The sequence below is a fragment of the Neoarius graeffei genome, chromosome 15, assembly GCF_027579695.1.
Source record: "Neoarius graeffei isolate fNeoGra1 chromosome 15, fNeoGra1.pri, whole genome shotgun sequence".
NCBI lineage: Eukaryota > Metazoa > Chordata > Actinopteri > Siluriformes > Ariidae > Neoarius > Neoarius graeffei.
This window is the reverse complement of record NC_083583.1, coordinates 60,451,392-60,457,391: the sequence shown is the minus strand read 5'-3', so window position 1 is coordinate 60,457,391 and position 6,000 is coordinate 60,451,392. Positions and strand designations below refer to the sequence as shown.

The 6,000-nt window shown below is 39.8% G+C and overlaps 1 protein-coding gene across 1 annotated transcript in view; it reads left to right on the top strand.

The window, feature by feature from the left end:
- Positions 1-1,141: 1,141 nt before the first annotated feature.
- The window catches only part of thsd7bb (thrombospondin, type I, domain containing 7Bb), a 279,114-nt gene continuing 274,255 nt past the window's right edge, over positions 1,142-6,000 (top strand). The window contains exon 1 of the mRNA XM_060941740.1: positions 1,142-1,161. The gene's annotated coding sequence lies outside the window, so the exon portion shown is untranslated. The remainder of the gene's footprint in view (positions 1,162-6,000) is intronic.

Here is a 6,000-nt window from a genome sequence, read left to right as displayed (position 1 = left end):
CTCTCATTGAATATTCGCGTCAGCTCCGACGTGTGACGTAATGTTGTCTTGACAACCATGCAATATCGTAAACCATATTCTCCATTGGGTAGAGTGACATAATACATGAAGGATAAGCAATATGCTAACAATATTGCATGCTATCAAACCAAATGAATGGAACCCGCTAGAAGGGAATAGAACACATGTTTTTATACCATGGAAAAAGTGTTCTGTATGTCTCATCTCTCATCTCATTATCTCTAGCCGCTTTATCCTTCTACAGGGTCGCAGGCAAGCTGGAGCCCATCCCAGCTGACTACGGGCGAAAGGCGGGGTACACCCTGGACAAGTCGCCAGGTCATCACAGGGCTGACACATAGACACAGACAACCATTCACACTCACATTCACACCTACGGTCAATTTAGAGTCACCAGTTAACCTAACCTGCATGTCTTTGGACTGTGGGGGAAACCGGAGTACCCGGAGGAAACCCACGCGGACACGGGGAGAACATGCAAACTCCACACAGAAAGACCCTCGCCGGCCACGGGGCTCGAACCCAGGACCTTCTTGCTGTGAGGCGACAGCGCTAACCACTACACCACCGTGCCGCCCTGTTCTGTATGTATGATGTCATATTATACTGGATGTATGTATGTCTTTATGTGTTCATTTCATGCAAACTGACCAGATTTATATTTATATTACTTTCAGGACACAGTAATTTAATAAGAAGGATGCAACGAGTACAAAAGCAAAGCTCCTAAGTGCCCAAAGCCTTTAAGTGGCCACAGTGCATGGTGTGAACCGTGCTATATTACTCAAAATGATGTCAGGGAGGGTGAGCAAGGGAAGACAGAAAGAGAGAGGCGAGAGGGAGGAGGGAGGGAGAGAAACTGAGTGGGGAGATAGGAAGGAAATGAGAGAAAGCTTCACAGTGAAGCTGCCACTACGCTCTGCATCTTCTCACTGACACACACCCACACAGATCCTCGCCTTCACTACTTTGTCCTTACAGCCAAGTGAGCCTGATTTCTCGACTCATATCTCCATCTGCCTCGTTCAACTCCTTCTCCCTCTATGTCTCTATCGTTCTCTAAATCCTCCTTATTCCTTGCACTCATTTCACACACCATCTTAAAGTAGCAAATTGGAACCAGGAAAAGCTCCAGGACAGGTAAGAATGTGGAGCTCGTGTGTATCTGTGTGTGTGTGGGTGTGTGTGTGTGTGGGGGGTGTAGCTTGTGGCTGATGCTTGCACTGTGCTTCTCTGTTGTACGTGTACAGATATTTCTGGTCTTTACTTGAGCGTTCTGAAGTTGTTCCATGCTCATTAGATACTAAATCCATAGTCAAGGAAGCTTCCATAGAAAATTATATGGAACAACAGCCATGATAAAATGTCGATAATAATTTCTAATCGTTTCAATACTTAGATATCAATATTTAAATATTATTGACTGTGACATAACTTATTTATAGCTCAGACTGGGTGCACTGGTGAGAAATGACTCAGGGTTATTATTCATTTTGAAGCACATTCAGGAACTAGAGTGAATTATTTATTAATCCTGTGAAACTCAGAGGAAAGGTAGATAGTTGCAGAATGAGGTACGGTATGTGTCATGTCGAATCTAGACTCCATAACTCCTAGGACTTTAAGTTACTCAATGCAAGGCATGTCGCTTCTTGATTTTCCTTCCTAATTGTCATCCAACATATTTCATCATTGATCACATACTCCCATCTGAACATGCTTGGGACACCTTCTGAGCATTGGAAAAGCACTTCAGATGGGCTTCTTAATAAAGTTCCTCCTCCACTCTGATTGGATGGTAGAATTGTCTGAAAGTGGTGCAAGCTCCGACAGCGTGTCTCAAACCATAATTTCAAATGCATTTATCACAGTGAATGTTGGTCTATTAATGGAGCTGCATATACTTTATTCACTGATTAGTGGAATCAAAAGCTCATTTATTAGCTCATCTGGCCAACAGGTGATGAGCTTATGCTCTCATGTGTTGTCCGTCATCCGGCTGGTCGGCTGGCATTGTCCACATTTCACAAAAATCGCTTCTCTCTCAATTCTTTACTGATTTTTATTCTTCTTGGCAGGAAGGTAGGTCTGCTTGGGCTGCATATGGCATCTGCCCAAATTTGCATAATTGCAATTAATAATGAAGATATGGGCCCTGTGATGACCTGGCGACTTGTCCAGGATGTACCCCGCCTTTCGCCCGTAGTCAGTTGGGATAGGCTCCAGCTTGCCTGTGACCCTGTAGAACAGGATAAAGTGGCTACAGATAATGAGATGAGATGAGATGAATATGTTAATACATATATGTATTAACACACATATATATATATATATATATATATATATATATATATATATATATATATATATATATATATATATATATATATATGTGTGTGTGTGTGTGTGTGTGTTATGTGTATATAGCTTGCAATATTTATTATGCAAGGTGGCCCACTTCTGGACTAGACAGGGCCGGAATGAGTTACGATGTCATTGACGGTCTCGTTTCATTTTCTACTTGTTTTTATATATTTTTTTCTGTAATGGATGATCACAAAGAAGCCATACGTCCTTTAGCTGGTTAGCTAGTGCACATTGATTTGTACATTTCCCATTGTTGAAGTTGGCGTCCTTTCCTAATTTTCATCTTCATCTGAAGATCTTTCATATTTTAAACCAAAAGTTATCTTCCTGAAAAGTAGCATTTGGTATGTTTACTGATGATGTTGCTAACACTGGTGTAGTAACGGTTTCAAACTAGGAAGTGGAATTTTTACATGGAGGTCACTGATGAGCAACGTGATACAGAAATACATACAGTACATAGATAGGTATGGTACAGGTCAAAATTGTAGGTCAGGTGGAATTTTTCAACCTAAGCTTGGATTTTTAACCCAGTTCATAATTTGTTACTTGTATTAGGGAGACTTACTATATCTAGGGTTGGGTTTAGGGTTATGATTTGGGAAGAATTTGTATTTTAAATTATTTGATGACATAATAAGAGTGGACTCAAAAATTCAAAATACATATCACTTGTTACATTGCCATCATCACTGGTTTAGTGGTTAAGTTATTGGGTTAAGAGGCAGAAGGTTCTGAGTTTGAATCCTGCTTAAGTATGAAAAAATATGCTTTTAAAAATGGTAGATAGGAATAGGTAGACAAACAGACAAGTGGAAATACTAAGTAGGTGTAGGCAGAGAGGAAGTGGATAGAAGAAAGAGAGACAGCAGAAGTGATGGAAAATCCCTTTTAAAGTAGGGATATCAGGTGAAAATTCAAATTCAATCCAAATTGCTTGAAACTGCTCTCATTGAATTCAGAATTGAATGCAGAACAACATACTTTTGACAGAATTAACATATGTTTATCTGTTCTTGAGATATTACAAATCAAAGTTTGAAAAATGGCTAAATTTTTCGAAAACTGCCGTAATATTCTGTATGAGGATCACATGGTTCAAAATGGGCCTCATTAACCAATGAGATCAAATCTTTTTTCTTAATAACTTTTTTATTTTTCAAGATATTTGCATGGAAATTGGTAGGCACATAGATGGTTGTATACTGAATACAAAGTTTGAAAAGTTAGTAAAAACAAATAATGCAAATTAGCATTTAATTAGTATTAATTATGCTGATTATGCAAAAACATTAAATCAGTAGACTCTCTTCTTCAGAATTTCACCAAATGGCTTTATTTGTGCAATATAAAGCTGATCATCACTCTCATTTATACATCACAAGAAGGAGAAATCAATGTTAATTATAAAATATGCATTAAAAAAAAGCATTGAGCGTGGCGGCATGGTGGTGTAGTGGTTAGCACTGTCGCCTCACAGCAAGACGGTCTGGGTTCAAGCCAGCGAGGGCTGGCGAGGGCCTTTCTGTGCAGAGTTTGCATGTTCTCCCCATGTCCGTGTGCACCGGTTTCCCCCACAGTCCAAAGACATGCAGGTTAGGTTAACTGGTGACTCTAAAGTGAGTGTGAATGGTTGTCTATGTGTCAGCCCTGTGATGACTTGTCCAGGGTGTACCCTGCCTTTTTCCCGTAGTCAGCTGGGATAGGCTCCAGCTTGCCTGCAACCCTGTAGAACAGGATAAAGCAGCTAGAGATAATAAGATGAGAAGCATTGAGTGTCATTCACATCTACCATTCTCTATCAAAATAAAGTAATAAAAGATTATTTCTAATATCCTCTTTGTGCTCTGTAGGCCTTTGTGTTTCAAAGTAGGGCCTACTAGTGTTTATATGAAAGAATATAAATGATTGTTTCAATTAATATTCACAGCTTTCAAGGCGAACCTCGAAAAAACTGTGATCCACATCCAATAAACAATTCCAGTTAATTGAATTGAAATTGACACTCGCGTTTCTGACTTGTCTGTGAAGATTCTCAATCATCCAGGTCATAGTAAACTGTGGGTGGTAGAAATGGGCAACTGGACTTGCTTGAAAATTCTTGAAAACGTTTCACCTATCGTCCAAAAGGCTTCCTCAGTTCTGTCTGACTAATAGGGAGTATCAGATATTTATCCTCTCCTGGCTCAGAATCAGAATTCTGATGACCAGCTCATCTAAGGTGTCATTGAGGCATCATGTTGGTGTGGGTCGCTGGAGGTTCACACCCAGCTTCCAGCGACCCACACCAACATGATGCCTCAATGACACCTTAGATGAGCTGGTTATCAGAATTCTGATTCTGAGCCAGGAGAGGATAAATATCTGATACTCCCCATTAGTCAGACAGAACTGAGGAAGCCTTTTGGACGAGAGGTGAAATGTTTTCAAGAATTTTCAAGCAAGTCCAGTTGCCCATTTCTACCACCCGCGTTTCTGACTTCCAGTTTTTAAAATCTCATTCCAACCACTAAGATTTGAATAGTTTTCATCAAAACAACTACAGTTATATTCTAAAATAGTTATTTACTTACATGAATCAGTTCTATTTGAAAAAAAAAGAAGTAGGTAAAGCTATGAAAACTCACTTCAAAGTCTCCCATGAATCATGACATCAAAACTAGCAGACGGAAAATTTTGCTAAATGCTTCATAAGAAACAGTGAGAGAACATCCCTATAAAAGTTATCTGATTGATATTCACAAATAATCCAGTCAGAAACAGATCAGGAGAGAGAGAGAGAGAGAGAGAGAGAGAGAGCCTGAGCACTTTCCTGTGACTCAAAAAGCACCGGCAGTTTCCCGACGTCCCGCAAGCAGAGTTTTTACTCTGTTATACCAACTTCAACCTGCCATTACTCCCAAAGTACTGAACAGATCTTAACCAGATACATTTCTTTGGACAGCAGAAATGATGAGCTTTTTACTGATAGTATTCATGATAGAAAATATTCAAGAGTTAAGCAATGACAGATTTGGAAACTTAGATGAGTGTCTGCATGCACAATTTTCACAGCACGGCCAGCGAGCGTCTGATACGCCGACTTTTAAGAATCTTAGATAATCTGAAATTTTACCTAGGTTGGAAATTATGAACTAGATAAAAATTTTAACCCAGGTAAAAAAAAAAATCACCTAGTTTGAAATTTTTTTGACCTGTAACACATACATACAATGAAATGTCCAAGGACTCTTGGAACATCACTTGACCAATCAGATTAGTAGACCAGAACTCACTGTTGTATCATGTATTATTTAACTCTGCTACTGTTTAGCTCTCATGGAGGCAGCCATGGCCCCAAAGGGTTGCTGGTTCAATTCCTGGAACCGGCAGGAAAAATGTGAGAGGAGTTGAGTGAATGAACAGCACCTTAACTTGAGCAAGGCACCAAAACCCCAATTGCTCCCAGGGTACTGTAGCATACAGTAGTTGCCCACTGCTCTGGGTATGTGTGTGTGTGTGTGTGTGTGTGTGTGTGTTCACTGCTTCAGATTTATTAAATGCAGAGGAGGAATTTCACTGTGCTTGAGTATATGTGATAAATAAAGGCTTCTTCTTTTTCGTCTTCCAATT